General features: G+C 36.5%; 1 pseudogene across 1 annotated transcript in view; it reads right to left on the bottom strand.

The window, feature by feature from the left end:
* Nucleotides 1–1,262: 1,262 nt before the first annotated feature.
* The window catches only part of LOC118533186 (ankyrin repeat domain-containing protein 26-like), an 84,743-nt pseudogene continuing 58,733 nt past the window's right edge, over nt 1,263–27,272 (bottom strand). Inside the window, exons 21-31 of the transcript XR_013449015.1 lie at nt 26,159–26,372; nt 24,322–24,505; nt 23,231–23,368; nt 20,798–21,754; nt 19,195–19,347; nt 15,316–15,386; nt 14,887–14,980; nt 11,631–11,742; nt 2,909–3,005; nt 2,597–2,642; nt 1,263–1,483 (exon numbers count right to left, since the gene is read on the bottom strand). The product of XR_013449015.1 is annotated as an ankyrin repeat domain-containing protein 26-like (transcript). The remainder of the gene's footprint in view (nt 1,484–2,596; nt 2,643–2,908; nt 3,006–11,630; nt 11,743–14,886; nt 14,981–15,315; nt 15,387–19,194; nt 19,348–20,797; nt 21,755–23,230; nt 23,369–24,321; nt 24,506–26,158; nt 26,373–27,272) is intronic.

Below are 27,272 nucleotides of genomic sequence, written 5' to 3'. Positions count from 1 at the left end.
GAGACACAACATCTGAATTAAATACATGGCTCTGAACAGGACCTTCCTTGCATATAGGATATTACAGACAAGTGACAAAACTTAAAAATATGAGGATTAAATGAGAGAATGTACAGGGTGCCTGGGTGGCTCAGTTGGTTAAGCATCTGCCTTTGGCTCAGGTCATGATTCCGGCGTCCTGGGATCGAGCCCCATGTTGGGCTCTCTGCTCAGTGGGGAGCCTGCTTGTCCCTCTCCCTCTGCCTGCCGCTCTGCCTACTTGTGCTCTCACTGTCAAATAAATAAAATTAAAAAAAAAATGATAGAATATGTAGTTGACATGGTTGGAATGGGTGCACTTATATGCAGATGCTTTCAATAAATACATGATAGTACTGTAAATGTATTTTCTCTTATGATCTCAATAACATTTTCTTTTCTCTAGCTTACTTTATTGGAAGAATATAATATGGAATACATATAACATACAAAACACAGGTTAATTGACTGTTCTGGTACCAGTAAGTTTTCTGGTCAACAGCAGATTATTAGTAAAGTCAAAAGTTGGGGAGTCAAAAGTTATTCACGTGTTTCTGACTGCAAGGGGCCAGTGCCCCTAACCCCCACATTATTCAAGGGTTAATTGTATTAGAGCTAATTGTCTGATTGTCAGGGTTGTACAGTAGTTATGTGGAATGTACTGACTTGTAGGATATAAATGCTATGGGAATCAGGCATAATTCAACAATTTACTTGCAAATGGTTCTGGGGGAAAAAGTTCTTTTTTCTTTCTCTAATTTTTCTTTTCTCTAATTTTAAGACTGTTTTCAAAAAGTAAATCAAAAATAAACAGAAAAGGTGAAAAGCCTTAGGCAAATCTTATTTCACCATGAGGAAAGAGCTATGAATCAGTACTTAAAATTAAAATTATACATAGGTTTTATGGCACTATAAAAATTGTAATACATAGAAACATTGACAATAGCCTTAGCAGCAATATATCAAAATGATGTCTGTGTAAATCTCTAGATCCATATGTAGTAATAAAAACTGGAAAATACAAAAAGGCTATCAATTAACACCCCTGAAGTACTAATGACAATTTGTTTGGTTGGGTGCTGTTTAAAAAGCTGGTATTTGGGCAGCTTGAAGCACGTAAAACCCAATAGTGCTGGTTTCCATGTATAAAACCTGCTTTAAAGTTAATTAGGTGTCAAGAAACATAGCTTAAAATATTATATAAACTTTCATTACACACATGATCCAAAACTATTTTCCTTTATTAAAGATTTTAACACGATACGTTTAGGACACAATTAAAATCTTATACAAACATCCAGTAAATAAATTTTACTATTTGTCTTGCAGAACATATAATTTTTCTTCAAAATCTGTAAATATTCTTTTGATGATTTCACTAGTAGATTGTCATTTACATGTGATTCATAAGTAGATTCTAAAGAGGAGGTCTTACACCATGAGTCTGATTCAAATTCAGCAGCAGCTGAAAAGAAAAAGAATTACATTCCTTATCTAAAATACTTTGTAGTTAACTACAAGTTAGTGAAAAAAAAAGTTGAAGCCTTATGAGTGTTAAGAAGAATGAAAAATATCTACATAAAACTACAATATAAAATACAAGATTACTTTTAAATATATTTTGCTCATGGTTGCCCACCGAGTTAATTGCTATTGTGGATAAATATCAGAGCTTCTAGTTTTCTCATTACAAGATGAAATTACAAGATGATGACAGAGCCCACCCCTGAACAATCATATACTAGAAACTGAAAAATCAAACAGGCAATTTTAGAGTTGAATATACCATGACAGGTATAAAACAAGACACTATAAGAACACACAAAAGGGACATCCTAGTTTTCTGTCAATACTGTCTGCTTTTTGGTGGAGGTGATATGTAAGTTGATACCTGAAGTACAAGGAAAAAGTGTGCCAGGTGGAGGGAACACACATATACAAAAAACATATACAAAGAGTGAGGAAGAACACTTGTGGAATTGCAAGTAGTCTACACTGAAGAGGTGCTAGAGCAAAGCAACAGAGTAGGGTAAGTAGCGACAGAGAAGGCTGAATAATCTGGCAAGAACCAAATTGACTTGGGTGTTTTTATTCCATATAAGGAACTTGCAATTTTACTCAATGGCAAAAGGTAAACCGATGACAAAATCAATGACTGGAGATTTAAATATCACCTGTCAAGTGACAGCTGTATGGACTATAATTGCTTAACTATTACTAAGACAAGTCTGGTTTTCTTGGTCTTATACCACTAGCAGAAACAAGAATTTGAGAAAGCCCACATATTCAGGTTGACGGTTCCATAGGAATGGCAGAAGTGAAGGAAGATTATAGCCGGAAATATTAACAGCTACATTGACATTTGGAGATTTTTTAAAAAGTCTGAACGAACACGATGACTAAATGATGAATAAGTATGTTCTTCATTATGTTTGTGTTTTACATTTTTTATTAGATATATATTTAAAAAATTTAATGTAGTACCTATTATCCAAACAATGGACAGGGATGCCATTTACTATTCATAGTTTATTTCAGAAATCAATGACCATCTTAATTCATAAATTTGGCAACATACCTTCTTCTAGTTCTCTAGTTATATTCCTTTCCATCTCCTGCTGCATCTGAAATAAGTCAAATATTATTTATAATGTTCAAGTTAAACAAGGGACATTATTGTAGGAAGTATATATAGCTTATGAAATGTGGTCTTTAACACTTTTAGAGACTAAAACTAAGTTAGGGATTGCTTAAATAGAAAGATAATCACATAAATAAAATAAATCTCTACTTATTTTAATCTTAGGTAACTGAGAAGAAACATATGTAATGGTATTTAGATGAATCTGATAAAAAGTACAATTAATATTGGTCTATTGAATATACATACTTTCTGGAAGAAGAGGAAGATGGCGGAGAAGTAGAGGACCATAGTTTTGTCTGGTCCCTGGAATTCAGCTGGATAGCTTTCAAATCATTCTGAAGACCTGTGAACTCAAACTGAGATCTAAGAAAAGAGCTGTTGCAATTCTACAGATAGAAAAGCGACCACTTTCTGCAAGGTCGGAGGTGTGGAGAAGCGAACCCGTGGTGATACATGGGAAGATAAACCGTGGGGGGGGAGGGAGCCTCCATAAGCCGACTATCAGAAAGTGATAAAGCAGTGGTGTGCAAATCAGAACTTTTAGAAGTCTGCTCTGGTGAGGGACATCCCTGCTTGAAAGGTGCTCAGGTGGAGAAGCAGGGTGGAATCCTAGGTGGGCCAGCCTTATCTCAGGATTCCCAGGGTCACAGAAAGAATGGGGGTGCCTGAGTATGGGAGAGTTCCCAGGCATTTGAGCAGTGAAGCCGGCTGCAATCAGAGAGCTGAGGAGGGGGCTTTCAGCTCAGTGTTGCCATAAACGACAAACCGCAGCCAGTTGGGCGACTGATCTCAGAGCAGGGGCCGTACAAGCAGCAGAACCAGGGCAACACCTCCCTCCCTCCCCCAGGAGGAGTGGCATGAATGCATGCCACAGGAGACTGCAAAGTTTGGAAACTCCAAAGGGGGTTGCATGGCTGAGATAAAAATGTTCAGTCACAGGCTGGGTGTACACAGAATGCAGACAGAAACCAGGGAGACAAGAGTGATTGACAGCTTCTCCATGAGGGCACACTGAATAGTGGAGGGTGCCAGCTTTCAGCTCCAGGGCTGGACACTGGGAGGCTGACATTTTCATTCTCATCCTATAAAGTGGTGCGGAAAGCCTTCAGGGAACAAAAGCCACATAGAGCAATCCTGAGGCCCGGACTTAGCCTGGCCCCCTGGCAAGGGCAGTGCAGTACTGCTGGAGCAAAGACCCCTGAGAATCAGCACAACAGGCCTCTCCTCCAGAAAATCAGCAAGAACATCTGGCTAAGACCAAGTTTAGCGATCACACAGAACTGCAAAACTCCAGCACTAGAGGAAAATACCATATAGAATTCATGGCTTTTTCTCATGAATCCTTAATCTCTCAATTGTAATTTTTTTTTCCATTTCAACCAATTTCTTATTTTATCAACTCGTTTTTTAAAAACTTTTTCAATGTTCATTTTTATAATTACATTCTATACTTTCATTGTATTTAATTTTATTTTTGCATATATATAAGTTTTTCTTTCTTTACAATTTTGGGATGTAGTTTCTTCTAACAAACAGACCAAAATACACCCAGAATCTACTGTATTGCTCTGTTCTCATCACCTGTCTGATTATATTCTCTTTCGCCTTTAATTCTTATTTATTTATTTTTTTGGTTTCAGGTCTCCTCTGATTTGTTAAGAGTAGATTTCTCTGGGGTCGTTGTTGCTATTTTAGTATTTTGTTCTCTCATTCATCTATTCTTTAGACAGAATGACTAGATGGAAAAACTCACCTCAAATAAGAGATCAAGAGGCAGTACTGACGGACAGGGACCTAATCAGTGTGGATAAAAGTAGGATGTTGGAATTAGAGCTTGGAATAACAATTATAAAGATGCTAGCTGGGCTTGAAAAAGCACAGAAGACACTACAGAATGCCTTTCTGGAGAAATAAAAGAAGTAAAATCTTAACAAATCGAAATCAAAAGGCTATTAATGAGATGCAATAAAAAAATGGAGGCTCTACCTCTGGAAAACAGTATGGAAGTTCCTCAAGAAGTTAAAAATAGAGCTACCCGATGACCCAGTAATTGTACTACAAGGTCTTTACCCCAAAGATGCAAATGTAGTGATCAGAAGGGGCACCTGGACACCAATTTTTATAGCAGCAATATCCACAATAGCCAAACTGTGGAAACAGCCCAAATGTCCATCAACAGATGAATGGATAAAGAAGATGTGGTTTATATAAATACAATGGAATATTACTATGCCATCAAAAGGACGAAATCTTACAATTTACATTGACATGGATGGAAATGCAGGGTATTATGCTGAGAGAAAAGTCAATCAGAGAAAGGCAATTATCATATGGTTTCATACATATGTGAAATATAAGAAAAAGTGCAGAGAATCATAGGGGAAGGGAGAGAAAACTAAAATGGGAAGAAACCAGAGAGGGAAACAAACCATGAGAGACTCTTAACTATAGGAAACAAACTGAGGTTTGCTGGAAGGGAGGTGGGTGGGGGGATGGGGTAAGTGGGTGATGGGCATGAAGGGAGGCACGTGATGTGCAGAGCACTGGGTGTTATAAACAACTGATGATTAACTGAACACTACATCTGAAACTAATGATAGATCATAGTCAGCTAACTGAAGAAAAATTTTAGGGGTGCCTGGGTGGCTCAGTTGGTTAAGCGGCTGCATTCAGCTCAGGTCATAATCCTGGGGTCTTGGGATCGAACCCATGTTGGGCTCCTTGCTCAGCAGGGAGTCTGCTTCTCCCTCTCTGTGCTCTCTTTCTCACTATCTCTGTCTCTGTGTCATATAAATAAATAAAATCTTTAAAATAAAATGAAATTTAAAAAAATTTATCACATACATATGGGTAATGGTGAAATAAAACATTATTTTTATTTAAAGATTTTATTTATTTATTTGACAGAGAGAGACCAACGAGAGAGGGAACACAAGGAGGGGGAGAGGGAGAGGGAGAAGCAGGCTCCCCACAGAGCAGGGAGCCCAATGCAGGACTCAATCCCAGGACCCTGGGATCATGACCTGAGCTGAAGGCAAACGCTTAATGACTGAGCCACCCAGGCGCCCCAATAAAACATTATTTACTTATCTTTTCCAGACTTACTGAGCTATACTTAATAAAAATTATGTATTTAAAATAAAAAAAAATTGGAGGCTCTGCTAGGATAAATGAGGCAGAAAGGAGAAATAGTGATACAGAAGACAAAATAAAATAAAATGATGGAGTATAGGGGCACCTGGGTGGCTCAGACGTTAAGCGTCTGCCTTTGGCTCAGATCATGATCCCATGGTCCTGGGATCGAGCCCCGCATCGGGCTCTCTGTTCAGCGGAAAGCCGGCATCTTCCTCACCCACGCCCCCTGCTTGTGTTCCCTCTCTTGCTGTGTCTCTCTCTGTCAAATAAATAAATAAAACCTTTAAAGAAAATAAAAAATTTTTTTAAAAATGATGGAGAATAAAGAAGCTGAGAAAAAAGAGAGATAAACAACTACTGGATCATGAGGCGAGAATTCAAGAGATAAGTGATACCATAAAGCGAAACAATATTAGAATAATTGGGATCCCAGAAGAAGAGGAAGGGGGGGTGACAGAAGGTATCTATGATGAGTTATAGCAGAGAACCTCCCTAATCTGGGGAAGGAAACAGGCATTCAAAACCAGGAGGCACAGAGAACCCAACCCCTTCAACATCAATAAAAATAGGTCCACACCTCGACATGTAGTAGTGAAGCTTGCAAATTTCAGAGACAAAGAGAAAATCCTGAAAGCAGCTCAGCACAAGAGGTCCTTAACCAACAAGGGTAGAAACATTAGACTGGAAGCAGACCTAACCGCACAGACCTGGCAGGCCAGAAAGGACTGGCATGATATATTCAGGGTGCTAAACGAGAAAAATATGCAGCCAAGAATACTTTACTTATCCAGCAAGGCTGTCATTCAAAATTGAAGGAGAGATAAAGAGTTTCCAGGACAAACAGAAACAAACATTTGTAATCACTAAAATAGCCCTGCAAGAAATATTAAAGGGGATCCTTTACGCAGAGAGAGAGCCCCAAAGTAACACAGACCAGAGAGGAACAGAGACAATATACAGAAACAGTGGCGTTACAGATAATACAATGGCACTAAATTCATATCTTTCAATAGTTACCCTGAATGTAAATGGGCCAAATGCCCCCATCAAAAGACTCAGGGTATCAGATTGGATAAAAAAGCAAGACCCATCGATATGCTCTCTGCAAGAGACTCATTTTACACCCAAGGACACTTCCAGATTGAAAGTGAGGGAGTGGAAAACCATTTATCATGCTAATGGACATCAAAAGAAAGCTGGGGTAGCAATCCTTATATCAGACAAATTAGATTTTAAACCAAAGACTGTAATAAGAGATGAGGAAGGACACTATCATAGTGAATTAAAGGGGTCTATCCAACAAGAAGACCTAACAATTGTAAATATTTGTGCCCCTAACGTGGGAGCAGCCAATAACATAAAGCAATTAATAACAAAATTAAAGAAACACATTGATGATGATACAATAATAACAGTGAATGACACACTGGACTGTGGGAAACAGAACGCCACAACAACCACTGGTGCATGTTCGTTCAGACTCCGAGATCTCTGAGAAAACTCGAGATTGCAGAGTTAAAAATAAGCCGAAAGGATCAGAGTGAAATGCCCTTGGGACGTGTGCGGTCTGTTCTAAAGTATGCAGCAGAAGATGTTTTATAGATAGGAAGCCACCTGTAAACAGCACACTGTGCACTCCCCTCTTTCTTCCCTGGCCCTGCAAATAGCACACTGTGCACTCCCCTCTTTGTTCCCTTGTCCTGCTTTAAAGATTCTTATCATACACCCTGGACTAATCCTTTGTACATGGATGAATGTGCCTTACTAAGCCCCTGCTGTAAACCATTATAGATCTATATCGCTGTAGAAGGTATGTAAGATTATGGAAAATAAACCTAAGGAACTCGGGCTGATTGCTCGGAGTCCCCTGTGCCTCGCTCTACTGTCGTGTCTTTTCCTCAGTTCCTTCACCACCCCAGGTACCGGACTCTCCGAGATCAGCACTGGACCAGATGGACTTCACAGATATATTCAGAGCATTCCAGCCTAAAGCCACAGAATACACATTCTTCTCGAGGGCACATGGAACTTTCTCCAGAAGAGATCACATACTGGGTCACAAATCAGGTCTCAACTGGTACTAAAAGTATGGGATCATTCCCTGCATAGTTTCAGACCACAACGCCTTGAAACTTGAACTCAATCACAAGAGGAAATTTGGAAAGAACTCAAATACATGGAAGTTGAAGACCATCCTATTAAAGAATGAATGGGTCAACCAGGAAATTAAAGAAGAATTAAAGAATTCATGGAAACAAAGGAAAATGAAAACACAACTGTTCAAAACCTTTGGGATGCAGCAAAGGCAGTCCGGGGAGGGAAGTAGAGAGCAACAACAGCCTTTCTCAAGAAACAGGAAAGGTCCTAAATACACAACCTAACCTTACACCTAAAGGAGCTGGAGAAAGAACAGCAAATAAAGCCGAAACCTAGCAGGAGAAGAGAATTAATAACGATCAGAGCAGAAATCAATGAAATAGAAACCAAAAGAACAGTAGAACACAACAACGAAACTAGGAGCTGGTTCTTTGAAAGAATTAATTGGATCGATAAACCCCTGGCCAGACTTAGCAAAAGGAAAAGAGAAAGGATCCAAATAAATAAAATCATGAATGAAAGAGGAGAGATCACAACTAACACCAAGGAAATACAAACAATTTTAAGAACATATTAGGAACGACTATATGCCAACCAACTAGGCAATCTGGAAGAAATGGATGCATTCCTAGAGACGTAGAAACTACCAAAACTGAAACAGGAAGAAACAGAAAACCCGAACAGACCCACAACAAGCAAGGAAATTGAAGCAGTAATCAGAAATCTCCCAACAAACAAAACTCCAGGGCCGGATGGCTTCCCTGGGGAGTTCTAACAAACACTTAAAGAGGAATTAATGCCTATTCTTCTGAAGCTGTTTCAAAAAATAGAAATGGAAGGAAAACTTCCAAACTCTTTCTATGAGGCCAGCATTACCTTGATCCCCAAACCAGACAAAGACCCCAATAAAAGGAGAATTACAGACCAATATCCCTGATGAACATGGATGCAAAAATTCTCATCAAGATACTCGCCAATAGGAGCCAACAGCACATTAAGAGGATTATTCACCACAACCAAGTGGGACTTATTCCTGGGCTGCAAAGGTGGTTCAACATCCGCAAATCAATCAATGTGATACGCTACATTAATAAAAGAAAGGACAAGAACCATATGATCCCCTCAATGGATGCAGAAAAAGCATTTGACAAAGTACAGCGTGCTTTCTTGATTAAAACTCTTCACGGTGCAGGGATAGAGGGCACATACCTCAATACCATAAAAGCCATCTATGAAAAGCCCACGGCGAATATCATTGTCAATGGGGTAAACATGTGAGCTTTTCCCCTAAGGTCAGGAACACAGCAGGGATGTCCACTCACACCACTGTTGTCCAACATAGTACTAGAAGTCCTAGCCTCAGCAATCAGACAATGAAAAGAAATAAAAGGCATCGGAATCGGCAAAGAAGACGTCAAACTCTCACTATTCGCAGGTGACGTATACTCTATGTGGAAAACCCCAAAGACTCCACCCCAAAATTGCTAGAACTCATACAGGAATTCAGCAAAGTGGCAGGATATAAAATCAATGCACAGAAATCAGTTGCATTTCTATACACTAACAATGAGACAGAAGAAAGAGAAATTAAGGAGTCGAACCCATTTACAATTGCACCAAAAACCATAAGATACCTAGGAATAAACCTAACCAAAGAGGCAAAGGATCTGTACTCTGAAAACTATAGAACACTCACGAGAGAAACCGAGGAAGACACAAAGAAATGGAAAAACACTCCATGTTCATGGATTGGAAGAACAAATTTGTTAAAATGTCTATGCTACCGCTACCCAGAGCAATCTGTGCATTCAATGCAATCTCTATCAAAATACCATCAACTTGTTTCACAGGGCTGGAACAAATCATCCTAAAATTTGTACGGAACCAGAAAAGACCCCGAATAGCCAAAGGAATGTTGACAAAGAAAACCAAAGCTGGTGGCATCACAATTCTGGACCTCAAGCTCTATGACAAAGCTGTAATCATCAAGACAGTATGGTACTGGCACAAAAACAGACACATCGGCCAATGAAACAGAACAGAGAACCCAGAAATGGACCCTCAACTCTATGGTCAACTAATCTTTGACAAAGTAGGAAAGAACAGCCAATAGAAAAAAGACAGTCTCTTCAAGAAATGGTGTTGGGAAAATTGGACAGCCACACGCAGAAGAATGACACTGGACCATTTTCTTACACCATACACAAAAATACACTCAAAATGAATGTAAGACCTAAATGTGAGCCAGGAACCCATCCAAATCCTAGAGGAGAGCACAGGCAGCAACTTCTGTGACCTGGGCCGCAGCAACTTCTTGCTAGACACGTCTCCAAAGGCAAGGGAAACAAAGACTTCATCAAGATAAAAAGCTTTTGCACAGCAAAGGAAGCGGTCGACAAAACCAAAAGACGACTGACAGAATGGGAGAAGATATTTGCAAATGACATATCAGATAAAGGGCTAGTATGCAAAATCTATATAGAAAGAACTTATCAAACTCAACACCCAAAGAACAAATAATCCAGTCAAGAAACGGGTGGAAGACGTGAACAGACATTTCTCCAAAGAAGACATTCAAATGGTCAACAGACACATGTAAAAGTGCCCAACATCACTCGGCATCAGGGAAATAAATACAAATCAAAACCACAATGAGATATCACCTCACACCTGTTGGAATGGCTAAAATGAACAAGTCAGGAAACAACAGATGTTGGCAGGGATGCTGACAACGGGGAACCCTCTTACACTGCTGGTGGGAATGCAAGCTGGTACAGCCACTGTGGAAAACAGTATGGAGGTTCCTCAAAAAGTTGAAAATAGAGCTACCCAACAACCCAGCAATTGCACTACTAAGGATTTACCCCAAAGATACAAATGTAGTGATCCGAAGGGGCACCTGCACCCCAATGTTTATAGCAGCAATGTCCACAATAGCCAAACTGTGGAAAGAGCCCTGATGTCCCTTGACAGATGAATGGATAAAGAAGATGTGTAGATATATACAATGGACTATTACTCAGCCAATAAAAAAAATGAAATCGTGCAATGACGTGGATGGAACTAGAGGGTATTATGCCAAATAAGAAAGATAATTATCATTTGATTTCACTCCTATGTAGAATTTAAGAAACAAAACAGAGGAGCATAGGGGAAGGGAGGGGAAAATAAAACAAGATGAAATTAGAGTGGGAGACAAATCACAAGAGACTCTTAATCATAGGAAACAAACTGAGGGTTGCTGGAGTGGAGGAGGGGAGAAGGATGGGGTAACTGGTGATGGACATTAAGGAGGGCACCTAATGTAATTAGCACTGGGTGTTATATAAGACTGGTGAATCACTGAACTCTACCTTGGAAATTAATATACTTTATGTTGGTTAACTGAATTTAAATTTAAAAAATAATATAAAAAAAAAGAAAATATAAGCCAAACCAAGATAACTTTTGATATGATTAAACAGTGACACAGGTTTTTAGATATTAAAATACTTGTTGGAAGGGAAGAACACTATTAAAAGGAAATATTACCAAAGAACAAAGATATCCTGCAGAAACTCTTCAAGATGGACAATGAAACTTACAGTTGTTATTGTTAAAGGAACTGTTGTTATTATTTAAGGAATCATTAAAGAGTAAGTGTAATATTTTGGCAACAATTTGTATTTAATAAAGTAAAATTACATTTAAATCAGTTAATTAATGGTTAAAATTATCTGAAATATTACAGTCTTACCTAGTAATCTCTTTTTCTAATTCACCATTTTTCTTCATTTCTTGATCCAAACTACATTCCAGAGATGTTTCAACTCAATACATTTCTTTATCTGTCCCTTTTCATCACCAGACTTTGAAAAAAATTTTAAAGAAAATTATATTTAAAAATCGAGATACTCATTCTTCTATCATAAAATATTATTTCTCATGAATTCATAAGTAATAACGTTTTTAGAAAGGCTCATAACCTACATTTTATAAATTTTATAAATTTATAATTTTAAATTTATATAATGTAGTTTGAAATTTATAATTTTAAGTTTTACATAATACAGTTTTATAAACCTGATGCCAATAAATACAAATTTCAAATATAAGGACCTTTCTTAAAAACAGCTTAAACTGATTTTACATTTTCATCATTATTTTTTCTAAAATTTAAATTGCCAAAATTTACTTGTTAAATACAGAGGTTCTTACCCATATTAATACTAAGTGTTAATGAAAAATTTTAAAAAGTGGTTATATTTACATTTTAGTTTCTAAAGATGCCCTAGAAACATTTTCATCTATAGCTTAAGATACTCTGGGTTTTGTGAGATCATACCTTTTTAAGGTAATCTCTGAAAAATTCCCATGCAGTCCCCATTACAGTTTTGATGATCGTCTGACTTTAGATTGAGATACTCTCATTCTCTGCAAGCATTGCAAGCATCTCTGCAAGGTTTCAATTTTTTCTTTTCTATTAACTACCTTTCTCTTTAAATAAAGTTTAAGTCTTCTCGATATTACATGAAAACTTTTGCTTAACTCTTGCAGCTTTTCCTATCATTTTGCTTCTCCCCTTTCACTGGACTTGAGCATTCTTTAATGTGTCATCTCATCCACAGCTTCATCTTTCCAACACTTATTTTCTTCTTTTACACTAAAATCGGAGTTTCAATCCTGGAATTCCACTAAAAAATTTTGAGGGTCATCAAGGATCTTTTTTTTAAAGTCTTTATCCTGCTTTACTTCTCAGCAACAGCTGAAAACAATGACCATACCCTCCCTCTGCTCTCTAATCCCATTTTATTTCTAAATGACAGCAACCGCTGTTAGTCCCTGACCTTTGCTATTCCTCTTATCAAATCCTCTCAGAGTTGGTTAAATCTCAAGGCTTCAAAACCATATTCTCTAATCTACATTTCCAGCCTTGACCCCTTTACTGAGGTCATCTCTACTTTTTGATCTTCCTTCTAGTTCCTCATAGACAATATTCTCAGCCACGCACTCAAAAAACATTACCTGATGTGGATTACCTTTATAGACAGCTAATTTTTTTAATCTTTTAAAATTTATTTATTTGAAATAGAGAGTGCATGAATACGGGAAGGAGCAGAGGGAGAGGGAGAAGCAGACTCCCAGCTGAGCAGGGCTCGATCTCAGGACCCTGAGATCATGGTCTGAGCCGAAAGCAGGCACTTAACTGACTGAGCCACCCGGGTACCCCTAGACAGCTAATCTTGTACATTTTATGTTGACTCTTTTTGGTATTACTTTGAGTGTATTGTTATTTTGTCATCTCAGGGGGCACCCTTACCCTTAGGATGCTGACCACCATACTCTGTCTTGCTTTTCTTTTCTGATGCAAATGTTTCTCACAAGGGTCAGACTATCAATTGTTTGCCTTTGTTTTCTTTTGAATAATTTCCTATTCCATAGAGATTGGATCTTATGGAAGTCTTCTTCTGAAGTTCTTTTCAGACACATACTTAACTATATTGTTTGGAAGCTTAAGTCAGCCTAGAGCTATCTCTTCTTCCCAATCCAGATTCTTCACCTCAAAACTATGTCCATCAAATATCTTAACCCAGGTAGTCTCTGGCCTGGGGATTCAGGAGACAAAATCCTTCTAGAGATGTTAGGACTATGGACTGAGTTGGTTGAAAGCTAAGTTTTTGTTTCACAGGGTAGACCTTAAAGTGGCTATTAATTTCATGTCATAACCCTAATTCATTTCCATTGGAATCTACAGAATACCTACGGATATTCTTACAAACTTTACAAGATTTGATACCTTCCTTAATAGATTTCTATATGACACCGTAGGGGGACAACTCCTGGCATTCTCATTCACATACTGTCACGTTACTTACTCAATGAAAACTATAGTAATACAATGTGACTAATTTATAGGAAATCTAGAAAAAAAAAAATTTTTGATGCTTCTTTGGCCACAAAAAGGACCAGTCAACAGAATGTGCTAGTTCCCCTGATAGGTATAGCTGTATAATGAAATTTGCAAGGATGCAGCTTTTGTGACTAAAAGAAACTAGTGGTAGGTGCATCTACCTCATTGTTCCAACTTAGGACTCACAATGCAGTCTTCTCATCTTAAATCATTGGTAGCCTCTCCTATGAAGGAGGGTATAAGTGGCATGATAATCCGGTTCTGCTTGGTAAATAGTTATATAGTTTTCACTACATATCAATAAGTTGGAATCCAGGATTGCACATTAATCTTTTCTGAGATTGGATTGTTAAATCTCTGAAAGGCTGATTAACTCAAATTAATGAAAAAAAAATTAGTTCCTGAACTTGCAGTGAATGCTAGGAGTACTGTTACTATGTAAGGCCCTGATTGAGCAGTCATTTCCACTTTTTCACTGGCATCTCTTTTCCTTTTCAAAATCCAACAAAGAGAAAAATATATTCCTTTCAGAAAAATGTTTGCATAATGACCTAGTAGTCATTCTTGATGAAGACAACAAATTACAAATTTATAATTACAAATCACAACAAATTATCATGAAAGTAATCCATTCTCAAATCTCACTGAAGGGTTTGGATTACAAGAGAAAGTCAGAATTCAAGATCAAATTATTACTCAAAGTTTGGGAATTTTTAAACATACTGAAAAATATTAGTAGGGACTCAGACGTTTGTATACCAATACTCACAGCAGCATTACTAACAATAGCCAAAAGGTGGAAAAACTCAATTGTCCACTGCCAGATAGATAAATAAAATGTGGTATGTATAAAATATTGCTTATCTTAGGCTACCACAATCTTTTTTATTACAATCTTACTATAAAAATTATTAAGTTATGAATTCAGTCAACTTCATCTATAAAGAGGAATTATACTACCAGTAGCAAGTAGCAACAATATGAATACAATAAACATTTTTATCAGTGAGAATTTTCATATTATCCAAAATAGTCTTATATACTACTACTAGAGAAATAAAAATTCCTTTTCAGCAGGACAGAAATTAAGAGACTGACTTACCGAACTTGTACTTAACAGGTTTTCCTGAAGTTGTTCAATTTTGCCCGCTTGTTTTTTGACTGTGACTTTTAACTTGGCATTTTCAACTTCAAGCCTAAAATGAAAATTTTAAAATTATTCTCACACATAAATTTTAAAAGTACCGTATAATTTCTAAACAAACATCTGAAGGTCTTACATAAATTCTTAAAAATTTAAAAAGTAGAAGATTTGGCAATTGTGCCATTTTTCTGGTTGTGTTTTATAGTTAATGTGCAAAATTTAAAGATAATATACAAAATTTATGCATTTCCAAATAGCGCAAAGCTGAAATTTTTATCCAGCTTAACAATGATGTACTTATTATCATAACTGATATATTTCTCATACTACACTGCTTCTCTGCTTTGTAAATACTCAAGTTATTTTCTGTGTTGCTTTAAATTGTACTTTTGCACGTGATCTTTTGACGTCTCAATACATCTTACAGGCTCTGCATGTCGATCTTGTGCTTCTTGCAACTAAAAAAGAAAAAAAAAGAAATACTTTTAACTACTGGCAATCTAGTATAAAACCACCATCAGCTGTTTTTGTAAATAAAATTTTAGTGGACACAGCCACACTCTCCTCTACATACTGATTTATGGCTACAGCAGATTTGAACTGCTGCAACAGAGACCTATGGCCTACGAAGCCTAAAATATTTACAGGTACTCTGCTTCTCTCTCTCTCTCTCTCTCTCTCTCCCCCTCTGCCTTCCCCACTGTTCCTTCTCTCTCTCAAATAAATAAAATCTTAAAATAAAATATTTACAATCCCCTTACAGAAAAGTTTGCTGACTTCTCTAGTTACTAAAATGTCACGTTTTTAATGTTTTTAAATTATATTTTATCAGCTAAACCTACAAATTTATATATTGGTCAAAGGGGGAAAGATAGGAAATTACCTTATGGTAAACATTTCTATTTTTGTATTCTAAGTACCACATCAATTATAGTTTTAAATATTCACATATGTGAATGACCATGGCTGTTCCAGTGATTATAAAAGTTAACATGTTGCTTTCAGTGACAACTAGATATTTCATGGAATAGTATGAGAGGCATTATCTTCGTAGGAACCAGAATGCCTGGGGTCTGAATCCCAACTCACTGGGTATTAGCTGTGTGACCTGGAACAAATTACTTAAAATTTCTGTGTCTCAGTTTCTTCTCTGTAAAATGAAGATAATAATAGTATCTACCACACTGGGATGTTGGGAAGATTAATTTAGGAAATTTACATGAACTATTTATTTTTATTTTTATTTTTAAAAGATTGTATTTATTTGACAGAGAGAGAGACAGCGAGAGAGGGAACACAAGCAGGGGGAGTGGGAGAGGGAGAAGCAGGCTTCCGGCGGAGCAGAGAGCCCGATGCAGCACTTGATCCCAGCACCCTGGGATCATGACCTGAGCCGAAGGCAGACACTTAACAACTGAGCCACCCAGGTGCCCCTATACATGAACTATTTAGAAGGGTAGGTGGCACACACCAAATTCTGTCTGCAATTAGCATTATTATTGTTGCTGTAGGTTATGTTCTAATAATATTTGATATTTTAGGCAGATGGCAGGCCAATGAAAGTGGTCTCTTATACAAGTTATACTGAAATGGTTCTTCATACCACTGAAAGTGGCAGCAAATGGGGAGCATGAGGCCCAGAATACATCCTCAGTACTTCAAAAAACTTTTACCAATTCCACTAGCTAACAGTACTTGTTTCCACTTATAATAATTTTAACTTACTTCCTCTCTATACTACTCAGTGGACAATCTCATGTACTAGAGTGCAAATAGTACCTCCTAGACTGAGTAATAAATATGTACATGACCATCAGAGGCAAGGTAAAGCCACTGACGTGGAAATAATGGACTCTTGCTAAATCAACATTCCCAAATCATTTCATGTTTATATTATCTTAGCAACTGTCTGTGTTACACTGCTTTAGCAAGTACTCTGATGAATACATTAAGGCTATGTGGTATGGCATATCAGAAAAAACTGTCCCCAGGGGCGCCTGGCTGGCTGCTCAGTGGGAAGGACATGCGACTCTTGACCTTGGGCTCATGAGTTCAAGCCCCACAATGGGTGTAGAAATTACATAAATAAATAAATACACAAACAAACAAACTTTAAAAAAGAAAGGTAAAAAAAAAAAAAAAAGAAAAAAGAAAAGCTGTGCCCGGAGCTTCATAGTTGGTAAAGTAATCTCAGTACTGGCTACAAAATGAAGAAAGGCAAATTTAGACTGTTTTTCCACAGTGAGGGGGAAAAAACAAGCATTTGATTGAACAGTTCTCCTGTGTCAGATTAAATGCTTTCAATTTTACATTCAATTGCTTAAAATACATTTAGAATAAAAGCTTTGTTATGTCAATGTTTTCAATCAGAAATTATTGATATGGTAAAGTACTTAATTTTATCCTAAACACTGTTAAGTTAAAATATTCTCAATTTATACAAGGATAGGTACCATGCATATCCCATATTTTCCCCCTTAGATAAATGTGTACTTAGAAAGACAAAATTATCTCTCATGAAAAAAATAAAACCAATGTAAAATAAAGGACTAAATTGTTCTGCATAGACTAGATGAGACAAGTGTGAAGAGAGTAAAGTCAGTGGGAATTAGAAGAGTCAGAGAGAGCTTCATGGAGAATGAGAGACTATGAGCCAGGTCTGAGTAGTGTCGGATTAGGCAAGAGGAAGGGAAACTAAAAGGACAGAAAGGACAGCATGAGTAAAAGGCTGAGAGATGGTGAAATCAACCCAATTAACTCAGAGGATAAAATCTGATGGCAGGGAAATAAAAACAGATGTCCAGACAATAATTAAATCAACGTTCAGAGCAGCATTATTAATGGCCATAAAGTGGGAAACAACCCAAAGGTGCATCAAATGAAGAATGAACAAAGGTTTTGGCCCACAATGGAGTACTGTTTGACAATTAAAAAAAAAAAAAGAAAATGAAGCACTGATATATGCTATAACACAGATGAACCCTGAAAACATTAAGTGAAAGAAGCTAGTCACAAAGGACCACACATTGTGTGACCCCCTTTATATGAAATATTCAGAATAGGCAACTCTATAGAGGCTGGAAGTAGACTGGTGGTTGCCTGAGGCTGGGGGCTCAAGGGCTAAGGGTTTCTTTTCAGGGTGATGAAAATGTTCTACTTGATGGCAGTGATAGTTGCACAACTCTATGAATATAATCAGAAACACTGAACTATACATGTTAAATGGGTGAATTGTATGGTATGTGCATTATATCTCAATAAAGTTTTTAAAAAATCCAATGGGGGCACCTGTGTGGCTCAGTCATTAAGCGGCTGCCTTCGGCTCAGGTCATGGTCCCAGGGTCCTGGGATCAAGCCCCACATCAGGCTCCTTGCTCGGCGGGAAGCCTGCTTCTCCCTCGCCCACTCCCCCTGCTTGTGTTCCCTCTCTCGCTGTGTCTCTCTCTGTCAAATAAATAAAATCTTTAAAAAAAAAAAAAATCCAATGGCAGGACCCATTCTTAATTTCTTAATTCTCTCTTTTGGGTGTATATACCACACATGATCTGAATATTTCTAGGCATTTACAATATATCTAAAAGGAAAAGACAATGAAGGAAATGCCTAAGTTCAACTGGTTTGTAAAATGACTTTTCTGTACAAGTTATCCTAAAATCAATACAGATTCTATATCCGTTCATAAAAGTGAACATGAGAAATAAGACCATTGTCTGAAACATTCCATTAAAGATTATCTTCTGATTTCATATGGCTCACCTCATCATGGTAACAGAGAGATCATTAAAAAACATTGCACCTGGGTGGCTCAGTTGGTTAAGCATCCAACTCATGATTTCAGCTCAGGATCATGGAATCGAGCTGGCGTGGGGCTCTGTGCTAGGCAGGGAGTCTGCTCGAGATTCTCTCCCTCAGCCTCTCCCCCTACTCACGCGTGTGCATGCGCACGCACTTTCGCTCTCTCTCAAATACTACATAAATCTTTAAAAAAATTGTACAGTAGGAAAAAAAAGTCCCTCAATTTCTGTGAGGAATGATGCATAAGTCTCAACTTTCCTAAGGGTAAATACTGTAAGAAAAAAAAATGTATAACACAAATAGCAGAATGAAAGTCAAAGTTTAAGAAATAAGTGCATTGTGAAGATACTAAAATTACACTAAATTATAATGAAAATACAAAAGAAAATGGTCTATGGAAATCAGCATCCTAAAACACTTTATATTAACCTGCTACAGATTAACTGTTGACATGCTACATTTAATACATACCTGACTTCTGATTTGACCTAATTTCTTCCTCAAATCCTGAGTCTCATCTTCTAAATTAATACGGCAACGTGATGTAACCTCCAGCGAAGCCTCTGACATAGATTGTTTTTTTAGGGCATCAGCCAGTTCTAGTTGAAGGTGTCTCACAGCTACCTAATAAGACGTTTCTGTTACTGATTTTATAAATTATCTTACTATTAAGTTATGTTAATAATATATAACTCTAACATATGTACTTCAAAAAATATCACCACATACAGGTGTTATCCTCCTGCCTAGTCAGTGTTATGTTACTTAGGTAATTAATTCAGCCCCACTATCCATTCCTTGTTGATGAATCTGCAAAGCTTCCCACCCTACTGAAGTCTCAAAAAGAAATGGGTATATAGGTGGGCCTAGCAGTGGTAAATTCTACATGATGAAATGTTTTCCCTCTTTTTCATTAGAGGCTTAAATTAATGTCAAAGTTCCTCACATATTCAATCCTCTGCTCAAATCCTTCCAATAGATCACTATCTCAGAACAAAAGTGAAGTCATTCTAATGGGCTTCAAGGCCCTAGATAACCTGGCTTTCACCTCCCTCCCTGACCTCCATTCCTGCTACAGTACAAGAATCTTGCCACCCCCCATTAATCCGAAAATGGAGATCCAATGCCAAATTAATATATTACAGATACAATTCTCTTTGTTTTGGAAGGCAGCTATGCTCACCACTATACCACCAACGCAGATCAATTCTCTTTGTTTTGGACAAACTTATGCCCAAATGATAGTCATTGAGCTTTGAAATAAGCAAATTATTTGTAAAATTGCCTTAAAAAATTATAAATAGCAGTGGGAAGATTAAATCAAACAGTTTTGCTAAAGCTCACCACACTTGTCCCAAATTATGATTTAATGAAAAGTGCCTGCAAAGGGTTAAAAGGTCATAAGATACATGATTTCAGACTAAAAATTCAAACTTATATAAATAAAAATAAAATTATTCCAACCTAAAATGTATAAAAAGCTACCAAAGGAAAAGTACTGAGATACAGCATCTACACTTCAGTTCACGTGGGAAATCTGGAGTAAACCGTCAAGTGAATCCACTTAATTGAATCTCAATTTCAACATGCTCATTGCAGGTATGAACATTTCCATTTATCTGTTCATCATGGTATTAAAATGTGGTGACAAAGATTAAAATTATTATTTTAGCAGTATAAGACTAAATTATTAGTATCAGCCTACTATTAACAATTTATAACTTAACCTCTTAAACTTTCATAGATGACACAACAATTTTATTCAAATTAAAGCACCTCTCAAGTCTAATTTTTATTTGCTGGATACAAGTTATGCTGAATCATAGTCTATATATTTTTTATATTCAACTAGATTCAAAATTCAGCCATAATCATTCAGGTCATGATCTCGGGGTCATGAGGTGGATTTCTCTGATGTGGAGACCTCTTGGGATTCTCCCTCCCTCTCCCTCTGCCCCACTCCCATTCATGTGCAGGTGCACTCTTTCTCTCTAAAAATAATAATAATAATCAAGTATTACTTTGAATTTTCTCTTAGAAAGCTTGAAAAATATTTATCTTTCTGGATACTTACTTCTCTTTCTACTTTCTCCTTTTCATACTGATACATTCTTTCTTTTAAAAGATTACATTCATTGATTAACTCTCTATTGCTTGCTTCCAGCAAAAGACCGTGTTTTTCACTTTCAGCTTGAAGTTTTTTTACGATATCCTGAAACTGGTCTTGGATATTAATTACTACATTTTCTTTACTGGCAGCTTTGTTGTGAGCATCATCTAGTTGCTGTTGAAGCAGCATATTTTCACTTTGTAGTTGAGATAATCTCTCCACTAAGGATTCCTGCTTTCCAATGAATTTATTCACTTTATCTTGTTCATTTTGATACATGTGTTCCATTTCCTTTTTCTGACACTGTGTTTGACTTAGGTCTCTTTGTACACATTCTAAAACCAAAGTCTTTTCCCTGAGAGCATCTCTTGTGTGATGGAGCTCAATTTCTAAAGTATTGAATTTACTTTCAGCTTTAGAAAGGTTTTGAGAAAGAAGCTCATTGTTTTCTTTTAGGTTAGACACATCAAAATTCAGTTTGTCCTGCAGACGAAACCATTCATCTTTTGCTCTCTGGAAAGCAAGTTCTAGGTCTCTTTTTGACGCCTGACTTTGATCATAATCCTCTAGAGCAGTAGCTAGTCTAGCTCGATATGATCCAACTTTTGTGTCCAGTCTTTCTTTGTTTTGCTTTTCATTCTCCAGTTTAGACTTTAGCATTGTATTCTCAGTGGTCAGAGCATTAATCTGTCCACTATATTCTAATTCTGTTTTTGTTAATGTTTCCTCATTCAGTTTTATGGTCTTTAGAAGACTGACATTCTTTTCTTTCATAATTTCAATGTCTTCACAATATTTACTTTCCATTTCCTGGTTCTTATTGTTTATTGTGTCTATTTCCAGTCTTAGCATGGCAATTTCATCCTGCCACATGTGGGTTTTAGGCAACAGATCTTTTTCTTCTTTATGACTATTAGACATCTAAGTAAAACAAAGGAGACTTTTAGCTGGAACTCAATAAAATGACATTATCCTGATTTTCTCTGAAATTAAAGAATAACCTATGTTTATACAATGAATAGGTTGCAGTAAGTGGATATCCCAACTGGAAAAAAATAAAGTTGGGTCCAAACCTCAAACTTTATACAAGCATAAATTCCCAGTTTCAAAAATTTAATTGAAGACAGTGAATGCATGAAAGGAAAAAAGAAACCAAGACAAAATTTTTAAGAATCTCAGAACTGGAAAGGTCTTTCTCTGATTTTCAACAAACCCAGAAAGCCTGAAATAAAAGATTAATAAATCTGATTACACTAAAAATTGAATTTACAGTCTGATATCTAACACAGCTACCCCACAATAAAATCCCTAGCTCTGCATTTATTTTGACAGATTAAATTTCCTAAAATTCTTTTTTCCTGACAATATTCCATAGAAATTCTACTTTTCTAACATTTCTATAGTCACTTATAAGAATTACATCTACTGATAACTGACAAATCTAGGCACTATACTATAAACACTTCTACCGACATCAGTGAACTTTTTAGTTATCACAAATCTAGAATGGAGAGGTTTAAAATATTAAGTGAGCTGCAGGACTTTCCCCAGGTCTTCTTACTCCACTACTAGTGCTCTTACACCAAACCGCAGCTCTTCTCTAGTGTAAATCAAAAATACAAAAGAAGCCTTATATTTCAAAATACTGATGGTAAATAAGGTAAAATTTATACAGCTCTTAGAAAAATCATGAGATTATTTGCTGCTGCAATAAATTTTATTTCCTCTTCATGATGTTTAAAATGTTTAAAATAGGGGAAAATACACTGAGCTATTTTATTAGGAATAAAACACTCATCAATAAATTATCATTAGCATATAATTGTTTCAAAAGCGCCTTGTAATGAAATAGGATACTACTTGGAGCAAATTGCTACTTTTCTCAAAAGTAGAGACTAAATCCAAAAGAAAGTCTCTGAACAGGCTACACTCTTCTCCTGTTCATCAGTGGCAGTGTTAAGCTAGCTTCTCTTTCAATACTGAGGTGATGAAGTAACTGCCAAAAATTGAAACATATGTTGTTAGTAGCAATAGTTTTGAGCATGTGGAAAGCTCAACAATTCTTATGGAAAATAATAAAAGCCTCTCCTTTGGATGAGGACATTATGAATGTCACTATTTGACTCTTGCAGACAAACGCATTTAAATTAAGGATATTACTTTATCCACTGGACCAAAAATGTCACCACCCCCTATGCCCCCCCAAATACACACACACACACACACACACACACATATATATGCTTTAAAAATCCTCTATGCTTTCCATGATCTACAGCGTTGGTTTTTAAAATATATATACGCATACATGGAGAAAAAATAATAATTTCAGAAAATAAAATGTATATACATATAAATACATACACACATGGACTTAAAAATAACTAAAGAAAATACCCCAGAATTCATTCTGTTATTAGCCACTTCTATCTCCTTTTGTTTGCAAAGGTGATTCTTTAGAATTCCATCTTGTAATACTCTGGCATTCTGTTCTCGAGAAAGTTGTAACTTAGCGTCATTTCGCTCTTCTACAACCTAGAGACATATTTTCATTAGGATTTTGGATCACACCATTAAAAAAAAAAAAAAGTCAGGGGCGTCTAGGTGGCTCAGTCGGTTAAGCGGCTGCCTTCGGCTCAGGTCATGATCCCAGGGTCCTAGGATCGAGCCCCGCGTTGGGCTCCCTGCTCGGTGGAGAGTCTGCTTCTCCCTCTCCCTCTGCCTGCCTCTCTGCCTACTTGTGCTCTCTCTCTATCTCTCTGCCAAGTAAGTAAATAAAATCTTTAAAAAAAAAATCAAAAGCTTAAGAGAACTTAAAAATAATGTTCAAAAGAGGTAGCCTTTTTAAATACAAGGATTTTATCCTGCATGAATAACTCAAATTTTAATTTAAATGACAGCTAAATTTGTCATAAAGTAAAAATACAAGAAGATATAGTATGTGAAAATAAAATTTCTTTACAAAACATTTAACTGGTTCCATCATAGTCTCAAGGCGATTGAGCCTGTATTTTAACATAAAAAATCCAAAACTGGGGTGCCTGGGTGGCTCAGTTGGTTAAGTGTCCTACCCTGGGTTTTGGCTCAGGTCATGGTCTCAGGGTTGTAAGATCCAAACCTGAGTCGGGCTCTTCACTCAGTGCAGGGTCTGCTTGAGATTCTTTTTCCTCCCTCTCCCTCCCCCTTTACTCCTTCCCTTGCTCATGCTCTCTCTCTAAAAATAAATAAAATCTTAAAAAAAAAAAAAAAAGGAAACATTCACATTTATCTCAATTTACCTTCTAACCCTTCATTCAGAAAATATATAGAGAGCATATATGAGAAGCCAAAAATTCCAATAAGTTAATAATTTTAGCTAAAAATATTATACTTCCTATTAGGATAAAATTAAATTTTTTATCTATTTTATACCTAAATAATATACATTAAATCAAGGGTATATTATAAATCATACTGATGCAAATATGCAATTTTTATCAAAGATTTACCTGGTCCAAATTATTTCTTACAGTCCTCAATTCCGCACCTACTGTTGCAAGAGTAAGTTCAAGTTGTTGTTTCATTTCAACTTCTTTATTATACTGCTCTTCTTTTTCTCTGAATTGCTCCCTCATTTTTTCATATAATTTATCAGCATTTCTTCTTTTTTCTTTTTCTTGTTTTAAGGTAAATCTGCAAATAAATGTGCTTATTTTAAAATGTTTTGTAACTAATAAAAAGTTCATTTTATGATCTGGTTCCACATATGTTGGTTTATTATCCAAATGAAATTTCTATGTTCCCAATTTTTTTCCTTTCTCGGGCTCATGTTTACTTTCTCACTTCAATCTCTTCCAAAAGATATATATAGTTGAAAAGAAGCAATGAGAAAGCATTATGCAGCTTAGTAATAAGTTTTAGTACTAACTCTGGTAGATATTGTAGAGAGAGGAATTTTGAAATTATTCAAGAAAGTTAGAATTAAAATTATCATTTTTCCCATAGAGTCATAATTACTCCTCCATTAGAACAGATAATGTAGTTACTAATTAAAAAGAGAAGTTGCTCTTTATAAAACAGTTTATAAATTCACTAGAAGTAAATTTCTACTTCACAAAACATCACAGGTACCTCCAAAAATAAATTGCAGTCTAAGACAGCACCTGCAGATGTCATTTACACAACATACACCTGCAGATTACGGTGATCCAGGACTAGGCTGGGGAGTCTAGTATCTGTTGCCCTACACATTTTATGTTTCTTCTTCTGCAATATTCTCAATTTACCTTGTTGATTATTCATTTTACATTTTTAAAGATTTTATTTATTTATTTGACAGAGAGAGAGAGCACAAGCAGAGGGAGCAGCAGGCAGAGGGAGAGGGAGAAATAGGCTCCCCGCCGAGCAGACATCTGGAGATGGGGCTCGATCCCAGGACCCTGGGATCATGACCTGAGCCAAAGGCAGACCCTTAACCAACTGAGCCACCCAGGCGCCCCTATTATCCATTTTATAAATCATCTGAAAACCCCTTTTAGAACACAGGATCCATATTAATTAAGTAAACAATAAAGAGTCATATGTGCTTACAGCATAGACTTTTGGATTAATTTTATAAGAGAGATTTTGAAAAAACTTAGCAGTAATCATTTTCCATTTTACTTTTTAATCGCTGCATATGTTTCAAACTGAATAAATTTTTAAAAATTTTCCTATCTTGAGATAAATGGCCATTTCATACTCTGTTGATGGGCATATAAATTAATATAAACTTCCCGGAGAACAATTTAAAAATAGGATCAAAGACCTTCTTTAAAAATTTTTATACTTTAAGCAAACAATACTATATTGAAGAATTTAATCCAAGTAAGTAACCAGAATTGTAGAAACAGATTTATATAAAAGACATTCCTTACAGCACTAATTAAAGTATAGAAAAATGGAAAATAACCAAAATTCAATTTGTTAAATAATGAGGATTCCATATGGTGGACTTCTATATGGTCATTAAAATTAGGATTTGGAATATACATTAAATTATCAGTAGAAGTATTCACTGTCAAGAACTTGCTGAATTATTTTGAAGAATCTCTTACTTCACACTACTAAAGACGTTTTCTTCCCTATAAAAATTCCAGAAGGGAAGTTAGCAATTATCAAACTTCTCCTACACATCTGTAGTACAAAAGGAAATAGTTCAAGGGGCACCTGGCTGGCTCAGTTGGTAGAGCATGCGACTCTTGACTTCACAGCTGTGAGTTCAAGCCCCACATTGGCTGTGGAGCCTATTAAAAAAAAAAAAAAGGTAAGTAGTTCAAATATTTCCTTAAAACCAAGATGTCATACCTCAAACTGACAAGTTCTTCTTCCCATTTCACTTTCTGATGCTCCAACTGCAATTTCAATTCTTTTGTTTCTGATAGCTCCTTCTGTAGTCCATTAACTTTATTTTTCATTTCTTTATTTTTTCTTTCAAGTTATTTACACTGATTTTTTTTAAGTTCTACTAATTTTTTATACGAAAGAATCGCATCCTGGATTTTTACTAAAGTAGTAGAATCTACATCAGAGAAAAAACAAAAACAAATAGAATACATAGGGCGCCTAGGTGGCTCAGGTGGTTAAGCATCCAACTGTTGGTTTCGGCACAGGTCATAATCTCAGAGTCGTGGGATCGAGCCCCACGCCGGGCTCCACCCTCAGCACGGAGTCTGCTTGAGATTCTTCCCCCCGCCTTCCCCTCTGTTCTTCTCTCCCACCCCCCACTCATGCTCTCTTTCTCTCAAATAATTTAATTAAATCTTTAAAAAAAAAAAAGAAATAAAATATGTGAGTACTTTTTGCGTATAAAGGACTGTGTGCTTTCACATTCACTCACTCATACTTTAAACAAATAGATATTGAATGACTTCACTATAAAAGATATTTTCGGGGTGCCTGGGTGGCTCAGTCGGTTAAGTGTCTGCCGTCAGCTCAGGTCATGATCTCAGGGTCCTGGGATCAAGCCCCGTGTCAGACTCCCTGCTTACTGGGGAGTCTGCTTCTCCCTCTGCCCTGCCCCTCCCCCCGCTCGTGCTCTCTCACTCTCCTTCTCTCAAATAAATGAATAAAATCTTGAAAAAACAGAAGAAAAAATGACCAAAACCTTTCTACATAATGAAAACTATCATCCCACAGGTCCAGAAGGATCTGGCTAGGAGAGAAGAAATGGAAGTAAGCTATTATAGTTTTCTTAAACTACTGTGATGGGGCATAACATTACTCAAAGGTGGACTCTGATGCTTAAGTCATATACTTTAAACCCTAATCACTAAAATAGCACAACTAAAGAGTTATAGCTAGAGTACGCAAAATACATACATATACATACTCACATAAATAAAACGAAATCATAAAGATTACTTGATTAATTTAAAAGAAAGCAGAAAAAGGAGAATACGAGCAAAAAGCAGAAAAGACA

This window comes from Halichoerus grypus, chromosome 6 (genome assembly GCF_964656455.1).
Source record: "Halichoerus grypus chromosome 6, mHalGry1.hap1.1, whole genome shotgun sequence".
Classification (NCBI taxonomy): Eukaryota; Metazoa; Chordata; class Mammalia; order Carnivora; family Phocidae; genus Halichoerus; species Halichoerus grypus.
This window is presented reverse-complemented; position numbering and strand designations above follow the sequence as displayed.